Below are 24193 nucleotides of genomic sequence, written 5' to 3' on the forward strand. Positions count from 1 at the left end.
CACCGATTTTCTCAGCCACTCCAGGACGGACCGAACGGGCATACCACTCCATTGACACAGGTAATGCTCACCCAATTAGAACCCCACCCTACCGGGAGTCACCTCATGCCCAAGCTGCTATACAAAGGGAGATCCAGGACATGCTACAGATGGGTATAATCCGCCCCTCTAGCAGTGCATGGGCATCTCCAGTGGTTCTAGTTCCCAAACCAGATGGGGAAATACGCTTTTGCGTGGACTACCGTAAGCTAAATGCTGTAACTCGTCCTGACAACTATCCAATGCCACGCACAGATGAGCTATTAGAGAAATTGGGACATGCCCAATTCATCTCTACTTTAGACTTAACCAAGGGGTACTGGCAAGTACCACTAGATGAACCCGCTAAGGAAAGGTCCGCCTTCGTCACCCAGGCAGGGGTGTATGAATTCAATGTACTCCCTTTCGGGTTGCGAAATGCACCTGCCACCTTCCAAAGACTTGTAGATGGTCTCCTAGCGGGATTGGGAGAATCTGCAGTTGCCTACCTCGATGATGTGGCCATTTTTTCTGATTCATGGACAGAACACCTGGAGCACCTGGAAAAAGCCTTCGAGCGCATCCGGCAGGCAGGACTAACTGTTAAGGCTAAAAAGTGTCAAATAGGCCAAAACAGAGTGACGTAGCTGGGGCACCAGGTGGGTCAAGGAACTATAAATCCCCTACAGGCCAAAGTGGATGCTATCCAAAAGTGGCCGGTTCCAAAGTCAAAGAAACAGGTCCAATCCTTCTTAGGCTTGGCCGGGTATTATAGGCAATTTGTACCACACTACAGCCAAATCGCCGCCCCGCTGACAGACCTAACCAGAAAGAAACAGCCAAATGCAGTTCAGTGGACTGATGAGTGTCAAAAGGCCTTTAACCAGCTTAAGGCAACACTCATGTCTGACCCTGTGCTAAGGGCCCCAGACTTTGACAAACCGTTCCTAGTAACCACAGATGCGTCCGAGCGGGGCGTAGGAGCAGTTATAATGCAGGAAGGACCGGATCAAGAATTCCATCCTGTCGTGTTTCTCAGCAAGAAACTGTCTGAGAGGGAAAGCCACTGGTCAATCAGCGAAAAGGAATGCTACGCCATTGTGTACACGCTGGAAAAGCTACGCCCATATGTTTGGGGACGGCGTTTCCAACTACAAACAGACCATGCTGCGCTACAGTGGCTTCATACCGCCAAGGGAAATAACAAAAAACTTCTTCGGTGGAGTTTAGCTCTCCAAGATTTTGATTTTGAAATACAACACATTTCGGGAGCTTCTAACAAAGTGGCTGATGCACTCTCCCGGGAAAGTTTCCCAGAGTTAACTGATTAACAATTGTTCTTGTAATGAAACATATTGTTAGTTTTTATATAATCAGTAGTATGTCTAAAGGTACATGTGTCTTGTTAACTCTGTTTTCTCCTAGAACTCCAGGAAGAAATCACAGCCAGTGTGGAACCGAACGTCCAACACTATCTGTGATTTGGGGGGCATGTCATAACTATAAAGGGAAGGGTAACAGCTCTCCTGTGTACCGTACTAAAATCCCTCCTGGTCAGAGACTCCAAAATCCTTTTACCTGTAAAGGGTTAAGAAGCTCGGGTAACCTGGCTGACACCTGACCCAAAGGACCAATAAGGGGACAAGATACTTTCAAATCCTGGGGGGGGGAAAGGCTTGTGTGTGTGCTCTTTGTTTGAAGGGGTTGTTCGCTCTTGGGACTGAGAGGGACCAGACATCAATCCAGGTTCTCCCCATCTTTCTAAACAAGTCTCTCTTATTTCAAAATTGTAAGTAAAAGCCAGGCAAGGCGTCCTAGATTTACTTTGTTTTCTCAACTTGTAAATGTACCTTTTACTAGAGTGTTTATCTTTGTTTGCTATACTTTGAACCTAAGACAGAGGGGGGTCCTTTGAGCTCTTTAAGTTTGATTACCCTGTAAAGTTATTTTCCATACTGATTTTACAGAGATGATTTTTACCTTTTTCTTTAATTAAAAGCCTTCTTTTTAAGAACCTGATTGATTTCTCCTTGTCTTAAGATCCAAGGGGGTTTGGATCTGTATTCACCAGGAGTTGGTGAAAGGAAGGAGGGGGGAAGGGTCAATTTCTCCTTGTTTAAGATCCAAGGAGTTTGGATCTGTATTCACCAGGGAATTGGTGAAAAGTTTCTAAAAGCTTCCCAGGGTAGGGAATGGTGGCAGCAGACCAGAACTAAGCTGGTAGTTAAGCTTAGAAGTCCTCATGCAGGCCCCTATATTTGTACCCTAAAGTTCAAAGTGGGGATACAGCCTTGACACCTCCCTTGCCCTTCTCTGCATTCTCTGGCCCATGCTATGCAGGAGGTCAGGCTAGATGAGCTAATGGTCCTTTCAGGCCTTAAACATCTCTGAATCCATTGTTTCTCTTTCCTTTTTAACTCCCGCCTCTTCCTCTTTTCTGTGGTCGTCCCCTTCCCTTTCTTTCTCCTGCTTTCAAAAGCACAAGGAGTTCCCTTTATACCTGCCTTGACATTTTTTGATTTATCTCCCACATCTGTCTAGGGTACCAAACGATCCTCTTTAACACACACAAATGTTCTCCATCCCTCTCTCCTTTGTTAAAACAAGGCAGAGGCGCTTCTGCCAGCACAATTAATCACATTAAAAACCAATCTCTGGGCCTTGCATTAATCAAGTGAAGAATATGAGGCAGTAAGTTTAGCACACTCCGGTCATTGTCAGAGCTTTGCTCAGTGGCTAGAAGGCTGTACAATCAGGGTTTACCTCTCCCCGTGCTGAAGGTCTCCATTGGGCCTGGAATGGTCTCTTCCGTCAGACTTTTGGCACAGTCAGAAGTAAACATAATCCAGCATTTTGACATAAAAAGCCCTTCAGCCAAAGGGGACAGGAGGAAAACACACTGAATATTAAAAGCAAAGCCAGTGGCTATTAAACATCACTTCATACCTTGGCTGGTAAGCTAGAGTGAATCAGAAAAAGCAGCGAGAGCTTATTAGCTGCTAGTGTAATAATCTCATCTTCTGTTGGTCACAGGCCTGGAAAGAGGATCTTAGCACTGACGGTGCTAATAGCATCTGTTCCAAGCTCTCCAAAGCCTCCAATTTCTAGTCCTGCTCAGAACCCAAAATCAGGGTTCAACTAAACCAGAAGTCCCAGGTCACTGGCAGCCAAATTGCTTAGGCTGATTGCTGACAATGTCACACCACTAGCCAACTAGAAGGCAAGTGGCCCCATCTTTCAGTGCTGGCCATCACCCAGGCTATGAATTGGAGGGTTTCCACTGGCCATGGAGGATCCACCCATCTTGTCACAGCTGTTAAAAGCTTGATTCAGGAAGCCATTTCCAATGCATAACAACAACTTCATTGAAGTTACTGATTAACGAACAAGACAACAAACCCTGCTCTTATCTGCCAATAGTTGTCACTCATTATAAGCTGTTATAGCTTGGGTTAAACCTAGCTTAACCTGTCTTTCATTAAGTGTAAAAAGTAACTGAGATCTTTTGTGGAACCGGATAGCTGATACAGTAAAAGCCACCTCCCAAAGCACAAGCCCAAATCCAGGCTTGAGTAGAAACTGAACCATGTGACCCAAACAGATTTCCTGGGGGCTAATATACCAAATGCAGGGGCCTGGGCCTGAATTGGTGGAACTGTCCATGTGTGAGAGAGAGAAGCAGAAGAAACCCAAGCATACAGCTAAGAGAAAAAGCTAAGAGAGAGCTTTTAGGCCAAGTGCTGCCTAGAAAGGGGCTTGGAACTGTGAGCAAAACTGTCTCCAGTTGTCTGATTCCTCCTGTGTTCAAGGAAACAGGGCATTGTACAGTCCTTTGTAAATAAACAGGATTGCATCAAAGATATAGCTGACTCCATCATCAATTTATCTTACTAATGGAAACAACCAGCTAGACCTTGAAAACTGGCTAACTCTTGGGTGAAAAAGGGGTCAGTTACTAACAATGTTGCTAACTGCTATACTATATTCTGTATTAACTTATGGGACCACCACCATCCTGGCTGAAACCTGGGATTGAACCTGAACCCTTTACAGCTAAACCCATCAGTTCTCAAATTGAGAGCTGTAACAGATCCATAACCTCTAGGGATCAGGGTGAAGCCTGACATGCTCTGCCCAGTGGGTCATAATAGCACAGACCCCAACTGAAGCAGCATATCTGACACTGCATAGAAAATACAGCCTTATGATTAGGGCCCTACCAAATTCATGGTCCATTTTGGTCAATTTAACGGTCATATGATTTAAAAAATTGTAAATTTCATTATTTCAGCTATTTACACCTCAGATTTCATGGTGTTGTAATTGTAGGGATCCTGACCCAAAAAGGAGTTGGGGGGGCAGGCGTTGCGGTACTGCTACCCTTACTTCTGCACTGCTGCTGGCAGCGGTGCTGCCTTTAGAGCAGGGCAGCTGGAGTGTGGAGGCTGCTGGCTGGGAGCCCAGCTCTGAAGGCAGAGCCGCCACCAGCAGCAGCGCAGAAGTAAGGATATCATGATATGGTATTGCCACCCTTACTTCTGCGCTGCTGCCTGCAGCACTGGGCCCTCTGTCAGCAGCCACCACTCTCCGGCCACCCTTTTATGGCAGCAGTGCAGAAGTAAGAGTGGCAACACCATGACCCCCCTAAAATAACCTTGTGACCCCCCTGAATCTCCTTTTTGGGTCAGGACCCCCAATTTGAGAAATGCTGGTCTCCCCCATGAAATCTGGTCTTTTGTGTGCTTTTATCCGATACTATACAGATTTCACGGGGGGAGACCAGATTTCATAGTCTGTGACGCATTTTTCATGGCTGTGAATTTGGTAGGGCCCTACTTATGATTCATGCTAACTTGTGGCAGTGACCAGCTGATGAGCAGCTAGGATTCCTCCCCTTTGGGCTGAACATAAATATCCTATTTGAAAAACAATAGTATAGATCCCTAGTGGAGTGATGTGGCTGCTTATAAGGCGCAGCCTTATGATTCACGTCAACTTGTTCCGGAGAAAGAAAAGCACATGCTTAATTTTTGTAGCTCCTTGGGGAAATCATCAGCTTGTGCATAAAACATGAACAGTCTAATCCTTGAGCTAAAAAGATTTTAGCCCAGGAAGAGCATGTGGCTTCTACATTATTTCACCTGATTTATTTTTAATTTTTAGCCCAAATGCTTATTCTAAAAGAACATAACCTAGAATTATGGTTAAATAATAAATTTATTATGCTCTAATAAATTTGTTAGTCTCTAAGGTGCCACAAGTACTCCTGTTATTTTTGCGGATACAGACTAACACAGCTGCTACTCTGAAACATAACCTAGAATTGACAGTCTTATGAGCTCAGCACTAGGCCCTTAACATCCCATCCGGTTGCGGGGGTGTGGGGAGGGAGGAGCATTCCTGCCTTTGCTGTCGTTAGAAGGTGCTTTACCAGTGCAAATGAAGGATCAGTCCCAGAACAATAGCAATGCACCAGTTTTTGTAACAATACCACCATAAAATCAGCACCAGCCACCTGCCAATGGACTATGGACTAGATTGTGAATGTATTTCAAGATCACATTCTAAGGGTTAGAACATTATGGGCTGCATGTTCTCAAGAACAAAAAGGAACATTTTCCAGCAATCCATAGACCCATTTGGGCCATGTGATTGTCATTAGCACTCTTCAGAAAGCACCAGTAAAGGCTAATGCTACAGGGATACCTCATGCCTATTTACATTGTTCTTTGGGATGGCTGCACAGCTCTGGCTGCTTTATTCCACATCTAGCACCAGGCCTGAGACCAGGGCCGGCTCCAGGCACCAGCTTAACAAGCAGGTGCTTGGGGCGGCCAAGGGAGAGGGGCGGCACCTGCGGCAATTCGGGGGCGGCAGGTCCCTCACTCCCTCTAGGAGCGAAGGACCTGCCGCTGAACTGCCGCCGCCGATCGCGGCTTTTTTTTTTTTTTGCTTGGGGCGGCAGAAATGCTGGAGCCGGCCCTGCCTGAGACCTCTCCCTGATTCACCAGGTCAAGGAAGGACCCGGCACAAGCATCATGTCTCTGCAGGCAGGAGGCAAAACCAAGTGCATGTGCTTTAAGGACACTAAGCAAAACAGAAAGCTGGAACTGAGCAAGGAGCATTGGGAATTCGCTTTGGAGTGTGTGAATATAACCAGTGCTGGTCTGGACAAAGAGTTACACTTCTGACAGATCCCCTTCCTCTTACTGCTGTCTTTGCATTTCCCATGGGCATGCTGTCCCTACAACGTGTTGAACTCTATTACTATGCTATGCATCTATAGCACCAAGCGGAGAAAGGCCCTATTTATGGGAATACAGACGGCTGGGTCAGATTATCTTTGCCATTCAAGCATCTGAAGTACACAACACACCAGTGACACCTTCACCACTAACGTGCACTGGGGTGGATCTACTATACAAAAGTATATCCTATGATGGCAAGTTTTCAACTTAGCGTCACATGGGAGAACCGTTGTATAATTATAAGAGCATATGTCCTTTTAATACAGTCAAAGAAGTGTAGTCAAGATACCTATTATGGGATCTTTGAGCTATTATGCCATCACCTTTAAGCCCACAGAGGCTGGATCAGCTTCACATTAGGCACTGTGGAGTGGTGCATCTGAAGGACATCACCGGAATTTGGGTGGTTTGGGTTAGATCATGTCACTAAAGAGGAGGCCCACGGCTTGTTTGGCAAATCAAATGGCAAGGAATCTGCTGGGGTCATGGTCCAGGAACCGATGGCATTGCCTCCCTGAGGATTTTGATAGTCCTTTCAAAGACTTGTGAGCTGTGAAGGTTGCTCAAAGTGATCAAGCATCTGTGGATAATGATCGCCCAGCCTATCGGCAGTTGTATGCACCCTCCAGTTGCCATGACCTACCTGAACACCAAGTAAGCAACAACAGAGCTCAGCTAGGTCTCATGAGTCTGAAGTTTTTCTGAAGACATGTACAGCATCAAATCTGCCCACCCCGTCCAGTCACCAAGAGCTCAGCAGAAATAGACATTCAAGCAATTAAACAAGCCTTGGGTTCGTCACAAGGAGCATTTCTTCATGAAGATCAAGATAATTTATCACCATACCAAAATGCAACTAGAACTACAGCGCCACCCCCAGCGAATCGCATAGTCAGCAGGCAGCGTAAGCCCTGTTGCAGATTGCTGACATCACCATATATGGCATATATGACCCAGGCAGGACCACAAGCAGGGTTATAAACCAGGACAAGCAGCATAAACTTATGACTTTACTGCAGGGACTAATGACTGCTCAGTACAACAAAAATAACCCTACTCACAGGATCACTGGCTTGGAACTCTCTGCTTCATTTATCTGTATCACAAGAGTATACAGGAGGGGGTAAGGCAGGATGCACAGCCTAAACAGAAAAAAGGGGTGCTGCGTGGCTCCACCCCATAATACTCTGGGCTACCCAGGTAACCCTATCATGACCACTTTACAACAGCTCCTGCTGTAGCTATTGCTAAGACACAAGCAGCAAACACACAACATAGTACACATGGTGGGGAGATGTCTGTCAGGCACTGAAAATGCCTTCAGTGGCTGAATCAGACAAAGCTTTGAGCGTTTCATGCAGAGAACAGCTTGACGAGGCACTTCTGTGCCAGATCCCTCCATTATGGAGCCATCTCAGCAGAGGCTCATCCCAGGCCAACTGCTATTTCCATGACTACTCATTTCAGCAGAGGAGACCAGGCCAACAGCTGTTTCTAGACCAGTCCCTGATTTGCCATGATGTCTATCACACCAGGCACTGATGAAGAAAATCAAGCTCCCCGTCATCTTGCTGGCATTTGGCAAAATACAGACAACCATTTCAGCCTATAATTAGGAGAGCTGACATTCATGTCTGAGGGCAGAATAATCCCTGGGCTGAGCCACCATTTGAGGTTGCCTACCCTCATTTTCTAGTCAATACAGCATTAATGCAGTGAATATTATTGGTTTAGCAGGTAGCAATTCCTATTGTTAAGACTACAGGATGCAAGTGTTTCATGGGGAGAATAGCGTTAAGAAGAAGCTTTCTCCCATTCCAAAATGGGGGGACCTCTGGGGCTGGAGCCCTTGGACCCAGTGAATATCATGTTAGATAGGCCCTATTTCCAATGAGGTGAGTTCATGCAGGACATGGCAAGTCCAGGAACAGAGAGATGGGCAAGATAATTAACTAATACCTTTCCAAAGTCCTCACCTACCCCACTCTACCCACCCCCTCAGGTGTCACCTTCAGACTTAGCCCTTCTCCCAGGGAATGGGTGTCTCCATGCATTTAACATCTGAACTTTCAAATGCTTCTTTGTCTTGCATCTTTGAAGCTCTTAGCTTCAGACCCTGGACTAAGCTGGAGTTTCAATTCCTTCATGTTTCTTTGCTGATAGTAGTGTTATACCCATAACTGAAGGAACCAGGCATTTGAGTGGCATTTCCTGCTTAGCTCCCTTCCTTTCCTAACAGGCTAACGTTACCTTGTGCTGACCCTACCCCTACAAGTTTGTCTTTGAATTTAGTGACAAAACCATAAGTTACAGAAGGTGCCTTCAGTTACCACCACCCTAGGCTAAATAACTGGGGCAGAAGGCTCCCTTTGTCACCTCACACCACTTGGGTCATCCCTAAAACCTCATTCCAAGGCTGGTTTTGGACAGAAATGAAGTAGGAGTGCTGAGCTCAGCTGAGTTCCATGAGTAGATGCAGGAGTGGTCTAATTTTCCTTGTTGTGAGGCTCATGGGCTGAGACAGGAGCCACTTGTAAGTTGCCAAGACAAAGCCCCAAATTGCTCTCAACAGCAGCAGCCTTTTGACAGTGTTACCCAGTTGGGAGCCTTAGCTCATACTTTTAGCAATGAATGGCCCCGGTGTCCCAGTCATAGCCCCAGAGAAAGCTGCTACCTTAGCAACATACTGGAAGTGACATGTAAGCGGCTCCATCAAGCCAGCTGCACATGCTACTCTCTGACATTGTGACTGCATGAGAGCAGTACGGCTTCTGAAGTAACCATGCCCCTGCAGGGCCAGGTGCTGTCAGAGCAGCTTGTGAGGATGGGCGCAGGGAAAAGGAGAGATCAGTTCAGAGTATATTTGGGGAACTCACTTTATGGGAGCTGGGCTAGTCTCCCCCTCAGGGCCAAACCCTTATGGATAATGGAAGCCAGGTTAGATCTGCCCATTTTATCAATGCCAAAAATTAGCCTTATATTCACACCCCCATGCACTGGTCTCAGCCAATGGTACAAGGGTCCCATGACTTAGAAGCCTTTCCCCAGAAAGCCTCTTCCCCTCCCTAGAGGAGCCCAAGAAGATGTAAGGACTAGCTGGAGGACTCCTCACAGGGGGGTGCATGAGGACATTGCATGTAGTTTCCATACCTGAAAAGTGAAAAGGTCTGGGGACAGACTAGGCATCATTAGCCACCCCCAAAAAGAGACACTTAATTAGATCACAGCTAGAACCAGTTGCAGCAACCCAGCAATTTCTACACCGCACTCCCCACAGGGGGAGAATCAGCAGAACCATGACTGGAAGTGCCACCTAGTGCAGCATCCTCACTTCAGGTGGTGTGGGAGAGCCAATGGATTTCTGCAGCCCCCTCATCTGACCAAAAATATTCAGTCTTGATTTTCCACTGCCCCAGCACTACAGATGGCTGGTGGTATGAACAGTGTAAGTACATGGGGCTTTTCTTCCCCGAGCAGATTACAGTTGACACCATGAAGTGTCCCGTGTGATATTAACTGTCTTAGACAGCCTGCATCCTACCTGTGAAACTGCTGTGCTATCACCCAAGAGCACCAGCATCTCTTCACACCTCATGGGGACTAGGAGTCTAGGTCAATAGACAACTAAGGCCTGGTCTACACTATGAGTTTAATTAGAATTTAGCAGTGTTAAATCGAATTAACCCTGCACCCGTCCACATAACGAAGCCATTTATTTCAAAATAAAGGGCTCTTAAAATCTATTTCTGTACTCCTCCCCGACGAGCGGAGTAGCACCAAAATCGATATTGTCATTTCAAATTAGGGTTAGTGTGGCCGCAATTCGATGGTATTGGCCTCCGGGAGCTATCCCACAGTGCACCATTGTGACCGCTCTGGACAGCAATCTGAACTCGGATGCACTGGCCAGGTAGACAGGAAAAGCCCCGTGAACATTTGAATTTCATTTCCTGTTTGCCCAGCACAGGAGAGCACAGGTGACCACAGAGAGCTCATCAGCACAGGTAACCATGCAGGCCGATAATCGAAAAAGAGCACCAGCATGGACCGTACGGGAGGTACTGGATCTGATCGCTATATGGGGAGAGGATTCAGTGCTAGCAGAACTTCGTTCGAAAAGACGAAATGCCAAAACTTTTGAAAAAATCTCCAAGGGCATGATGGAGAGAGGCCACAATAGGGACTCAGAGCAGTGCTGCGTGAAAGTCAAGGAGCTCAGACAAGCCTATCAGAAAACAAAGGAGGCAAACGGTCGCTCCAGGTCAGCGCCACAGACATGCCGCTTCTACGCTGAGCTGCATGCAATTCTAGGGGGGGCCACCACCACTACCCCACCTCTGACCGTGGATTCCGAGGTGGGAGTAATCTCATCAGCCACACCTGAGGATTCTGCGGACAGGGAAGAGGAGGAGGAGGACGACGAGCTTGCGGAGAGCACACAGCACTCCGTTCTCCCCAACAGCCAGGATCTTTTTCTCAGCCTGACTGAAGTACCCTCCCAAGCCTCCCAAGCCAGTACCCAAGACCATGACCCCATGGAAGGGACCTCAGGTGAGTTTACCTTTTAAAATATAAAACATGGTTTAAAAGCAAGCGTTTTTTAATGATTAATTTGTCCTGAGGACTTGGGATGCATTCGCGGCCAGTACAGCTACTGGAAAAGTCTGTTAACGTGTCTGGGGATGGAGCGGAAATCCTCCAGGGACATCTCCATGAAGCTCTCCTGGAGGTACTCCAAAAGCCTTTGCAGAAGGTTTCTGGGCAGTGCAGCCTTATTCCGTCCTCCATGGTAGGACACTTGACCACGCCATGCTAGTAGCAAGTAATCTGGTATCATTGCATGACAAAGCCTGGCAGCGTATGGTCCCGGTGTTTGCTGGCATTCAAGCAACATCCGTTCTTTATCTCGCTGTGTAATCCTCAGGAGAGTGATATTGCTTATGGTAACCTGGTTGAAATACGGGAATTTAATTAAGGGGACAGAGGTGGCCCTTCCTACTGGGCTGTTTGCCTGTGGCTGAAAAGAAATCCTTCCCTGTAGTAAGCCAAGCGCGGGGTAGGGGAAGGATTGGCGCTAAGCTTTTCACATGTGGCTAGCAGGGATCTTCCCTGATACCAGCCACGCGGTGGGGGGAGGGATAAAGCGATCATCCCAGAGAATTTGATGGGGGGAAGGGGTTAGTTTGTTTTCTGCTGCTGAAGGTTAACAGGAAAACCGCAGCACTCAACAGGCTTTGCTTGGTATGTGGGAAAGGAGGACGCAGAAGCTGAAAGACAATGGCTTACCATGGCCGCATGCAACCCAAATTCTGTTGCCCGGACCTGCGTCTGTGATCTCTAGCAGCAAAGCCACGGGCACTCAATATTAAGAGGCAAAATGTGACTTTGCACAGAAATCACATGTGCTATGTAATGTGAATAGTGTTGTTCACCGGGAAAGAGTATAAGCATTGTTCTGTAAAATGTATCTTTTTAAAAAATTCTCTCCTTTTTTCCCTCCCTCCAGCAGCTGCAAATTTTTCAAGCCTCCCTCCTCCGTCCCGAAGGCTATCTCAGATAAGGTGTCGGAAAAAGAGGACGTGAGACGAGATGTTCGCGGAAATCATGGAATCCACCTGCAATGAAAGAGCTTATCTGAATGAGTGGAAGGACACAGTTTCAAAGTATAGGAAAGATGCCAGTGAACATGAGGACAGGAGGGACCAACGTGAGGACATGAGGGACCAACGTGAGGACAGAAGGGACCACCGTGAGGAGAGGAGAGACGCTCGAGATGAGAGATGGCGGCAGGAAGATCAGAGGAGGCAGGATGCAACGCTGGGGCTGCTGCGTGAGCAAACAGACATGCTCCAGCGTCTGGTGGAGCTTCAGGAACGGCAGCAGGTTCACAGACTGGCGCTACAGCCCCTGTATAACCCCCCTCCACCCTCACCATGTTCCATAGCCTCCTCACCCAGACGTGTAAGAACACGGGGGGGGGAGGCTCCGTGCATCCTCCCATTCCACCCCAGTGGACAGCCCAAGCAAAAGGCTGTCATTATTTTAACCTTTTTTTAGTGGCCTTTTCCTTCCCTCCGATCCTCCTCCCAAACCCCACCCGGGTTACCTTGTCAGTTCTCTCCCTCTTTTTATAATCAATTAATTAAGCATACATGATTTTTAAACGATAGTGACTTTATTTCCTTTGAAAGCAAGCTGTGATCGAAGGGGGAGGGTGGGTTGCCTACAGAGAATGAGTCAATAAAGGGGGTGGGTTTTCATCAAGGAGAAACAAACAGAACTTTCACACGGTAGCCTGGCCAGTCATGAAACTGGTTTTCAAAGCTTCTCTGATGCGCCACACTTCCTGGTGTGCTCCTCTAATCGCCCTGGTGTCTGGGTGCGCGTAATCAGCAGCCAGGCGATTTGCCTCAGCCTCCCACCCCGCCATAAACATCTCCCCCTTACTCTCACAGAGATTGTGGAGCACACAGCAAGCAGCAATAACAATGGGAATATTGGTTTGGCTGAGGTCTGAGCGAGTCAGTAAAGTGCACCAGCGACCTTTTAAATGGCCAAATGCACATTCCACCACCATTCTGCACTTGCTCAGCCTGTAGTTGAACAGCTCCTGACTCCTGTCCAGGCTGCCTGTGTATGGCTTCATGAGCCATGGCATTAAGGGGTAGGCTGGGTCCCCAAGGATAACTATAGGCATTTCAACATCCCCGACGGTTATTTTCTGGTCCGGGAAGTAAGTCCCTTGCTGCAGCCGTTTAAACAGAGTAGTGTTCCTGAAGACGCGAGCGTCATGAACCCTTCCCGACCAGCCCACGTTGATGTTGGTGAAACGTCCCCAGTGATCCACCAGTGCTTGCAGCACCATTGAAAAGTAACCCTTGCGGTTTATGTACTGGGTACCCTGGTGCTCCGGTGCCAAGATAGGGATATGGGTTCCATCTATCGCTCCACCACAGTTAGGGAATCGCATTGCAGCAAAGCCATCCACTATGGCCTGCACATTTCCCAGAGTCACTACCTTTCGTAGCAGCAGCTCAATGATTGCTTTGGCTACTTGCATGACAGCAGCCCCCACAGTAGATTTGCCCACTCCAAATTGATTCCCGACTGACCGGTAGCTGTCTGGTGTTGCAAGCTTCCACAGGGCTATCGCCACTCGATTCTCAACTGTGAGGGCTGCTCTCATCCTGGTATTCTGGCGCTTCAGGGCAGGGGAAAGCAAGTCACAAAGTTCCATGAAAGTGCCCTTACGCATGTGAAAGTTTCGCAGCCACTGGGAATCATCCCACACCTGCAACACTATGCGGTCCCACCAGTCTGTGCTTGTTTCCCGGGCCCAGAATCGGCGTTCCACGGATAAAACCTGCCCCATCAACAACATGATCTCCAAAGCACCGGGACCCGCGGTTTGAGAGAATTCTGTGTCCATGTCCATGTCCATGTCCTCATCGCTCTCGTCGCTGTGCTGCCGTTGCCGCCTCCTCCTCGCCTCATTTTTCTGGTCCTGGTTCAGCATAAACTGCACAATAATGCGCGAGATGTTTACAATGTTCATGACTGCTGTCTTGAGCTGAGCGGGCTCCATGCTTGCTGTGGTATGGCGTCTGCTGTGTTCACCCAGGAAAAAAGGCATGAAATGGTTGTCTGCCTTTTCTTTCATGGAGGGAGGGGTGAGGCTGTACCCAGAACCACCTGCGACAATGTTTTTTGCCCCATCAGGCACTGGGATCTCAACCCAGAATTCCAATGGGCGGGGGAGACTGCGGGAACTATGGGATAGCTATGGGATAACTACCCACAGTGCAATGCTCCGGAAATCGATGCTAGCCCCGGTACATGGACGCACACCGCCGAATTAATGTGCTTAGTGTGGCCGCATACATACGACTTTATACAATCTGTTTCCAAAATTCGAATTCTGTAAATTCGGATTAATCCCGTAGTGTAGACATACCCTGAGATTAAGATGGTATCACTGTCTGGAACCAGAACAGATATTAGCCATAGTAGGGAACAACAGTTGCAAACAGATGCAGCAATTCATTAACAGTATCCACGCTTCAGTTGTTTGCTTTCATTTGTAAGTACAAGCCATCCCTTCATTAGAATTTACTCTAAAGGGTGTGGCCTCTGTATTTAGGAAGGCTTGCATCAGAGAGTGTTGTACATGGCTGCCTGCAATACACACCTGCAGTGAGCCACCTGAACAACTGGATGCATAGGGAGCGGTTCTTGAGGCAATGGTGCTGCTAATAGTGCTGCTAATGGTGAGGAGAGCAGAGGGAACCCACATTGGGTCTTGAGGGCTGCTTTTGCTAGAGCAGAGCACAGCAGGGTGATCAGATGTCCCGATTTTATAGGGACAGTCCCGATTTTTGGGTCTTGTTCTTACATAGGCTCCTATTACCCCCCATCCCGTCCCGATTTTTCACACTTGCTGTCTGGTCACCCTAGAGCACAGCGCTGTTTCAGAAGAAGCTATGAGAGCAGGTAGCTTTTACGGGGGAACAGCAGGTGGCAGCAGGACTGCAAGCCTGAGTGCTCCAACAGGGCCACCTAGGGAGCCCCAGTCAGTGAGTGCTATTTCAGCCTCAGGTCACTGACCAGAAGGTCCCATTGCCCTGGCCATAGCTGTCTGGCAGGCACTGGTTTAGAACAGGGGTGGGCAAACTTTTTGGCCCGAGGGCCACATCTGGGTATGGAAATTGTATGGCGGGCCATGATTGCTCACGAAATTGGGGTTGGGGGTGCAGGACGGGGCGAGGGCTCTGGCTGGGGGTGCAGGCTCTGGGATGGGGCCAGAAATTAGGAGTTCAGAGTGCAGGAGGGGGCTCTGGGCTGGGGCAGAGGGTTGGGAGGGGGTGAGGGCTCCGGCTGGGGGTGCGGGCTCTGGGGTGGGGCAGGGGTTTGGAGTGCAGGGAGGCTGAGATTGATGGTTTTGGAGGGCGGGAGGGGGATCAGGACTGGGGCAGTGGGTTGGGGCCTGGGAGGGGGTCAGGGGTGTAGGCTCCAGGTGGCGTTTACCTCAAGCAGCATGTCCCCCCTCCAGCTCCGACGCAGAGGTGTGGACAGGCGACTCTGCATGCTGCCCCATCCGCAGGCGCTGCCCCTGCAGCTCCCCAATGGGAGCTGCGGGGGCAACGCTTGGGGTGGGGGCAGCATGCAGAGGTCCCTGGCTGCCCCTACGCGTAGGAGCCGGAAGGGGGACATGCCACTGCTTCTGGGAGCTGCGCGGAGCACCTCCCAACCCTGCTCTCCGGCTGGAGCATGGGAGCGGGGCAAGCCCCAGATCCCTTTCCCCAGCGGGAGCTCGAAGGCAAGATAAAATTGGCTGGTGGGCCGGATGTGGCCCACGAACCATAGTTTGCCCACCCCTGGTTTAGAATGAGGAGTTAGATAAGCACCCACCACAAAATAGCTTCGAAGGAGTGCTCGGAGGGACAGAATGGCTGCATGACAATAGCACCTGTGCACAAGCAGAGCTAGTTCTGTTGCGGGGAGAAAGTAAGAGGGACCCAACCATGTCTTTTGGAAGTTACTGTATACATTTAACTGTCATCTGGACATCCCAGCGAGACAGAAAGGACTAGTGTATTCACAGGGGGGAGGGATAGCTCAGTGATTTGAGCATTGGCCTGGGTTGTGAGTTCAATCCTTGAGGAGGCCATTTAGGGATCTGGGGCAAAAATCTGTCTGGGGATTGGTCCTGCTTTGAGCAGGGGGTTGGACTAGATGACCTCCTGAGGTCCCTTCCAACCCTGATATTCTATGATTCTATGTGCCCTGGTGCACAGCCAGAACCTTTCAGCCTTCAATCCCAGCAGCAGTTGTTTGCCTTGCAGCCAAGTTGCATTCACCAATTCTGTCCCTCCCTGACCCAGTGTCTGCAGTAAGGAGAGACACATTAGCCAGACTACAGTTGAGTTCTCTTTATTACAGAGCTGCTGTTACAGGACAGCTCAGGAAGTAGGACTGCTGCATTTTTTTTTTTTTACACAAGACAGAATCCCAGGGCAACTGAGGCCACAGCCAAGGCTGCTGCCACCACTGCTAGCCCTACCATCATGCTGGGCCCCTCTGCTGCACCTGTAGAGGAAAGAAGTTAGTTTAGAGCATGAGCCAGGAGCTTTCCACCCACTTCTCCTATCAGTTAATGGCCTCCATACCCTACAATGACATCTTCAGTGCTACCACTTGGCCTTCTGAGGGACCCCATGAGCCTTGAGCTGGGTCAAGGATGAACAATGGTCCGACTGCAACATCAGCCTCAGATCCTGTTACTGAAGAGCCATCTGGATACAGATGAGATGTGAATGAAGTTTAGTAAAACACTCAGGTCTGAGTGGAATCGTTTTATGGTTCGCATTTTCTTTAGGCCACTAGTCCTCAGCTCCTGGGAGATCAGGGTTAATAAGAGTTTCTTTTATAGATGGGGGGAAGGAGGTATGACTGCATGACTCACTCAGGGTCAGATGGGGGCCTGATCCTGACTTCTAGCCTCTCCCCAAGTCCCAGTCCTTCCTCTCAACCCTGGATTTGGGATGACAGCCCTTGACAATCTGAATGGTACCATCTCAACTGGAAGACATGGCCACCCCATTCAGTAAGCACAGTGCATTAGACAACTCACCATTCCTAGAAGGCATGTCTCTCTGGAAGCACCTTCCTGGCCAGCTGTCCAGAGAGTTCATGCTCCTGGTCTGTGCAAGTGGTCCACAGTTCCCAGTCTCACAGAAGCTTCAGATGTTTCTGGTGCCTTCCACTGGAGACCAGCTGGAACAGAGCATGAGCTACAGTGAGACTTGTTCTCTGGGTCCATTTCCCCCTTCTTTATGTTTTACCCCAGCTACTCACACATTGCCGGCTTTATTGAAGAAACAAGCCTTGTTCAAGGGATCTGGAGCTTGGTCAGCTGAGGTGACCTTCAAATGGCAGGTGATGTAGATCTGAAGAGGGAGTGAAAGCATGGGGATCATCCCAGAGGGTAGTTATAATAACCCTGTTTAGCCAGCATTACAGCTGTGCTAGTTGGTTTGGCCAGTGAACCAAAAACCTAAGTAAAAAAAAAAATTGGATTGGGTCAAACAAAGCATTTCACTTGACCCAGAGTGAGTTTCATTTGAAGTTTTTACTTTATAAAAACACGAAGATTTAAACAAAGTTGTTTTGAATAAAAGTTATTTTGAAAGTGTCAGAACCAAATGTTTTTATTTTATAGTTTTTGTTCACTGAATTGTTTGTCAATTTGCTGAATTGTTTGTTAGCCCAAGTTCTCGTTTTCAGCAAAGTAGTCTTGGCTGAAAAAAGTTTTGCCCTGCTCTGAGCAGATTAGCAGACTCAGGAGAGGGATAAAAGGCATCTCACCAAGTTGTTGGTGTCTCCTGCAAACCTGAACGCATCCACCTGAAATTCAGCGTGTCCTGCCTGGGCCTGGGGGATATGAAGGTTGAGATGGTGTCATCTGATCTCCCATCCAACAGGCAGCTAGACACAAGAGTCATGGTCAATGACGTGCTAACCAAGCATAGTCCCTTACCAGCTACGTCAGTAAATATCCTCTAGAATGGACACCCCAGCTCTTACCCATTGAAGTCAATGACAGCATAGCGGGGAGAGGAGTCCCTGTCTGGGCCCAGGGTGGCCACACAGCTGTCCACAAAGAGCCTCAAAGCCAAATGGTTCCCAGTGCTGACATCAGCTTGGATATGCATGACCTCTCCCAGCTGGAATCCATTGGAGGGTCTCTCCGCGCTCCAGTCATCTGCAAGGCAAGTTCACCATGAAGAGTTTCAAAGGTATTGGGTGCTTTATGATGCCCTGACTGTCCAAGGGACGGTGTAAATCAGCTAGGGAAGGGCCTAAACACTAAGACTGTGGGAAAGGAATTACTCTTCTTGGGAGAGAAGTACTTGCTGCAAGCACATCATTATCCTGCCATTCAGAAATACCCAAATCTTAGGAGATTTAGAGGGTGGCAGCTGCCGCAGCAGTCCATCCCTAGTGGAAGTGGTTGTGTATCCATGCTAGGCTGGGTACAGAAGTGGACAGCTAGCAGGACTAGCTATCAAAGTGAATAGAGCTTCCTTTTTTTAAGTAAATTTGCACCTATCATTCATCAGGTGCAAGGAGAAATCCAGCCTTTCCTTCGCAGACAGGGTAGAGCTGAAGGGAACCCATGTCGGCTTGATGGCTCTGCTACTCACATTGTCCTTCCTGGGAGAGAAGGAAATCTCAGATGCTGAACCTGCTCCCAGGACAGGGACTGGGCATGAACAATAGGGACAGAGCATCTCAGGCACTCACCTGGGATAGTGACACTCAATAGGGATCACAGCTGGACCGGTTCTTAGGATCGTTGGGTTGCTGGCAGGGGTGGGGCTGTAGGACAGGCTTGGGCTGTAGACCAGGTAATCTGGGGTCATCTGGGGAGAGGCAGACCGTGGTGAGATTAATACCATGTTAACAGGATGAAGCTGGCAAGACTGTAGAAGCCTTGCCATGTAGTTCAATAGAAGCAACATTCTTCTCCCTGCACCCACCCTCCCCATGGGCAGCACAGGAGACAGCCAAAGCTTGGCTCCATCACTGATTATTAGACTGTAGAGCTGGGTATTGGCCCTTCCCCTGTCAGCAGCACCAAGGCACAGAAGAAAGCTCTGTACTACAGGGACAGGGCAACTGCATTCTGGTCCACAAAAGCAGCGCCAGGAGAAGCCCCTTCTCAACCGTGCAGCCAAGCCCACCCCTTGGCAAAGGTTACTAGCTCCCAGCAGTGTGCAGATTAGGCATTGCAGCGCATGGGTTTCTCTCAGGGTGGCTTCACCCTTGGAGAGAGATTTCTTGTTAAATCTATTCAGCCAAATATGCCTTTGGCTATCAGCAGTGGCCTTTAATAAGATCAAGGCCCATCAAATTAAATATGGTTTATAAGCTGTCTCCAACCCCTAGAGCTGGCAGCAGGGCCTAGCCTCTTATCTGTCACAAGGCAGAGCACCCCAGGCCCCAAAGATACAGTCAGAATGGTACCTCCAGTTCTTGAAGGCTAAAGCCCTACACCATGCCTCACAGGGCTACAAGCACCAGACAGCAGCTGTGCTCTCAGCTCTGGAAGGACACTGGACACCCTAGCTGTAATGGGAGACAAGCTCTGGGTGCCACAGCTTCCCTACCATGTCTTGGAGTTACTTGACTAGCTCTTGAGAGTGACAGCTGTGAGAGAGGCAATTCAGTTGACTAAGGGGCCCTATTGGCCTCTCAGTGAGGTTTAGCAATCAAGCTTATCTACAGCCAAGGCAAGGCATGAAGCTATTTCCCTGCTGTATAGTTTGAAGAGTTACTCTATTGTAGAGTGTATAGATCAATACACCGTCTGGCTTCTGTGGGTGTTTCCTCCACCCAAACTTCTTTTGAACTAAGCAGGATTTGAAGCCAAGGGACTATAGGCAGGGCCGGCTCCAGGCACCAGCCGAGCAAGCTAGTGCTTGGGGCGGCAGCTTGTAGGAGGCGGCATTCCGCCCAATCCTAGGGCGGCACGGCCGCTTTTTTGTTGTTGTTGTTGTTGTTGTTCCGCTCCGGCCGCCCTGTAGGGGGCAGCGGGGTGGAGGACGGGAGCGCCCTGCAGCAAGCCCGGCAGGGCAGCCCGCGTCCTTCCCTCCCAGCCGACCGGAGTGGTGTGGAGCCCTCCCGGCAGGGGGCACGGCGGGAGGGGCCGCGTGGCAGCGCCCCGCTGAAGCCCTGGCCACCCCCCTTCTCTCTCTCCCCCCGCTCCCTCCCCCTCCCCCCGCTAGCCGGGGCACATCTGCAGGGCAGGGAATCCCCCTGCACCCTGGCTCCGGCGGCGCCACAGGTTTTTTTTTTTTTTTTTTTTTGCTTGGGGCAGCCAGAAAGCCAGAGTCAGCCCTGACTATAGGTGATCCCCAGGGCCAGCTGGAGAGTAGAGGTCTTAATTTTCACAGGATGGCTGGAGATGAAGGTGTCATTTTACAACCACTAATAGCATTCAAGGAGGCCTTGAGAACCACATTTGCAAGAACTCCGGGCCCATCAGTCCAGTTTGACCCAGGTGATGATACTTAAGAGCTGGTTGGGGGGAAAAAACTGACAGAACAGTTTTCCATCAAAACATGCAGTTTCACTGAAATCTTTTCATGGGAATGATTTAAACAAGAAGTTGGAGTGTTTTGTTTTGATTAATATTTTAATGCTGTGGAGTCAAAGTACATTGATGCAATAGGATAGAAATGAGGCATTTTGTTGGTTCCAGAGAAAGACATTTTCTGGAATTCTCGTTGTGGGAAATTTCCTTGAGTTCCAGCTTAGAACAGAGGTTGGAAGTTTCAGAGTTCCCCACAGAGTGGAAGTTGCAGTTCCTGACCACCTCCAGTGATACTTCCCAGGCACCACCCACTCTTCCATGTCCCAGGACTGTGGCAGTGGACAGATGCCATCATGACCTGTGTCTGAACACCTTGACAGAGCAGTTTAACACCAAGATGCATCACTAAAATGACTGCACTGGGAGTGCACTGGGATGTGTTGGGGCCCCATACTGCACGGGAGTCCCTCACTAAGCTGTACTCTTCCTGGGCAGAGGGTACCTCCCAGGTGTAGCCAGACAGATGTTCCTTGGAGCTGCTCCTTCAGCAGGCAAGGGACTCTTGGCAGCAGCTCTTGCCACTCTCCACCCCCGCTTATCCCCAGCTGGTTCCCACAGGTGGAGCAGCAGCTGCCTCTGCTGAGGCTCTTAGGCCAGTCTCAGACACCTAGACTTTTGAATTTTTGCACCACTGGACAGGGGCACTGGAACAATTTGTATAGTGTGGGGAGGAGGGGCTGAGAGCCATTGAACCAGCTAAACCCCCGCACCTCTAGTTCCAGCACCTATGGCCCTGGCCACAATTGGCCAGTGACACTAACAGAGACCAGACAAAATGGCAGCAGCTCAGAGGGACTAGCACAGCATCTACCAGCTGTTTGAGCCTCAGTAAGGCCAGACTTTGTGCAGAGCTCATCTCCTGTTCAGGTACCTAGAGGAAGGCCAGGTCCTCAGGAGCACTTAGCACCCAACATGCTACACTCGTGTGCAAGGTCTGGCCTGGTTAGGGGCATTGCTGTCTCTTGAGATCCTCAGCCCTGATTAGATGTAGGTAGAGCCTAGAAAACAAGACACATTTATCCATCTAACAAGTTTGCTATTGGGGGGACAAGTCTCAGCCTGTACTTCACTTGGGAGCGGAGATAATATACCTGCTTTAATACCGGAGCTGTGCCCCTGGTCACTTAAGCCACATGGTAATGGGTCCAATACCCCATTGCATAATTTAATTTACATGCAGGACTTCCAGCCAAGACAGGGTTGGCTCCATCACAGAGTGACAACTCAGGCTGAAGTGTGCTTTCCATGATAATTTGTATGACTAAGACTGTTTGCAGAGAGAGAATAACCAGCATTGTAAACAGTCCAAATGAAACACTACTGGGGGCTAGTTAATGTACTTGCAAATAATCTCTCCATTTGACCAGCTCTAATCGAAACCAAATTTAGGATGCTCCATTCCAGACGTACATCTCTGAGCTCTTGTCTGATGCTAAGAGGGGAAAGAGATTCTGTACCCATTTGGGGCATCTTACCTGCAAGGTTCTGCCACATTCATGGAGCCCAGCTGCAAAGGTCACCATGTTTTTGACAGTATTAAGGGATGTGTACCAGCAGGCAGCTGGGCCAAGGCTTAGGGCAGCAGCTTTAATCAGTTGCCCCATCCCAGATAGATCCCTGTGCACAGTTATCACCATCTGAGCTTCCTCACACTGCACTGTGACAGGCTGCAGCAGGGACACAGCCTTGAGCTGGGACACATCAACCCAAGACCAAGGGTAGGGCTAGGCAAGAGAGGGCACATGGGTTTGTCTGCGAGGGGGCTCAGCCCTGGGGGTGGGTCTCCAGATGGCTGAGTCACTCCTAGAGAAATCCCAGGGATTGTAACAGGCCACTCTACTGACCAGCCAGCACAAGAAAGCAAAGCCCAGGCTATTCCCCCATCCTGCCTGCCTGCAGCAAACCCAGCCTGAAGAGAAACTGCTACTTTGGGGCCCTTTATACCCTGACCTAAAGCCAGCTCCCAGCTGCCCGAGGTAAACCCTCCCCTAGACTGCAGGCAGCCGGGGCCCAATCACAGCCACTGCCCTGACCCTGGGGCAGGGAAATAATGAATGGGGATCCATGCCTCCTGGCAGTCAGGTCTAGAAGAGCTGCAGGTCTCCCCAGGGCTGGCCTTACCATGAGACGAACTGAGGCGGCCGCCTCAGGTGCCAGACTGTGGGGGGGTGCCACTAGGACCCAGAGTGTAGAAAATTGTGTCTGCTGCTGGTGCATATGTAGTCTCTCTGCTCTAGATGCACAGAGATGGTGGAGTGCTGTGCTGGAGGAAGGAGGGCACAAGAGACATAACAGGCAGGCAGGAGAAAAGGTGAGAGGGAATAACAGAAAGCAGCAGGAGCTGCAGGGAGAGAGAGGAGGAGGAGCCTCTTATGTACCTCTCTAGCACCCCCAGGAGCCTGGACTGATTAACACCTCCTCAGGCCAGGAGACGCTCTCTGTCTTTGAAACAGGTACCTGATTATAGAAGCCATAGATTGACTCAGTCAGTGCAGTGAGGGAGCATAGGCAGAGAGGAGTTATTAGAGGTGCCCAAAGACCGGTGCCACTGAACATCATCAGCATCAATTTATAAGGTGGCCGATTTAAAGGGGATGTTCTCACATGTCCTATCCTCATATCTGCTTGAAAATATCCTCCAGATTCTAAGGCTAAGGGTCTCAAAGCTGCCTAAGGGATTTGGACACTGCTGAATTAATGGTCTCAATGGCTAAGCAGGGTTAGTACATGAATGGGATTCCACCTACAGTAGGGGATATAGGAAGTAGTATAGATGAGTCAGCAGGAGGTACCTGTCACTTACTCAATGCTGAAACATGCCCCTGCCTGGTGCTAGGGGTGCCAGGCTGCTTGAGTCCCTGATCCTGCAACTAGTTCCGAGTGAGTGGATCCTAGGTGAGCATAGGAGTTTATCTGAATGGAGTTTGCTGCAGGATTGGGTCCAGGTCTGGTCACTAATAGAACATTCCAGTGACTATTAAGCAAGACCAATTAACCATTGGAAGAGAGTAAACAATTTCCCTTCACCTGGAGTCTTTACATTGGGACTGGATGTCTGTCTAAATGATAGACTGTAATTCAGCCACAAGTTGTTGGATATGATGCAAATCATTGGGTGAGATTTCATAGCCTGTTTTAAGCAGGGAGCCAGACTAGACAGAGGATCATCAAATAATTATTTAAGTGGAATGATGATCCAGTGGTTAAAGAAATAGTCTGAAACTTGACTGACCTAGGTTCAATTCCTAGCTCTGCTGCAGACTCTCTGCATAACATTTGGCAAGTCATTCACCTGCCCTGTGCCTCAGTTTCCCCATCTGTACAATGGGGATGATAGCACTGCCAGGCCTCACGGGGGCGTAGTGAGCATCTTTCTTGCCTCCATCATGTCCCACCAATCGGGGTCAGCAGCTCTTGTTCTTCGTCTCCAAGAGTTCTTGTCAAGAGCGTCTTCCCAACTGACACCAACCTTCTTCATGTCCTCCTACAGAGTCTCAAACACCTTCCTCATGGCCTTTGTTCCATGACTACTAGCATTTATATTCTCTGGCCAGCATGGCCCCCATCTCAGCATCTCACATGACACAGCCAACGCAGGTGATACTCCCTCAGCCTTTCCATGATGGAGGCTACTCTCAGCTTACCCAGTATCCACCTGGGCATTTTCACTTCAGCAGCGTACAGCGGGGTGCTGGAACAATTTGTATAGTGGGGGTGCGGAAAGCTATTGAACCAAACTGTGAACCCTGTCTATGAGGGAAACCACTTCAAG

General features: G+C 49.3%; 1 pseudogene; it reads right to left on the reverse strand.

Moving 5' to 3' along the window:
- Window positions 1-23899, reverse strand: part of LOC135885049 (zona pellucida sperm-binding protein 3-like) — a 60200-nt pseudogene extending 36301 nt beyond the window's left edge.
- Window positions 23900-24193: the final 294 nt, after the last annotated feature.

Source organism: Emys orbicularis, chromosome 10, assembly GCF_028017835.1.
Source record: "Emys orbicularis isolate rEmyOrb1 chromosome 10, rEmyOrb1.hap1, whole genome shotgun sequence".
Classification (NCBI taxonomy): domain Eukaryota; kingdom Metazoa; phylum Chordata; order Testudines; family Emydidae; genus Emys; species Emys orbicularis.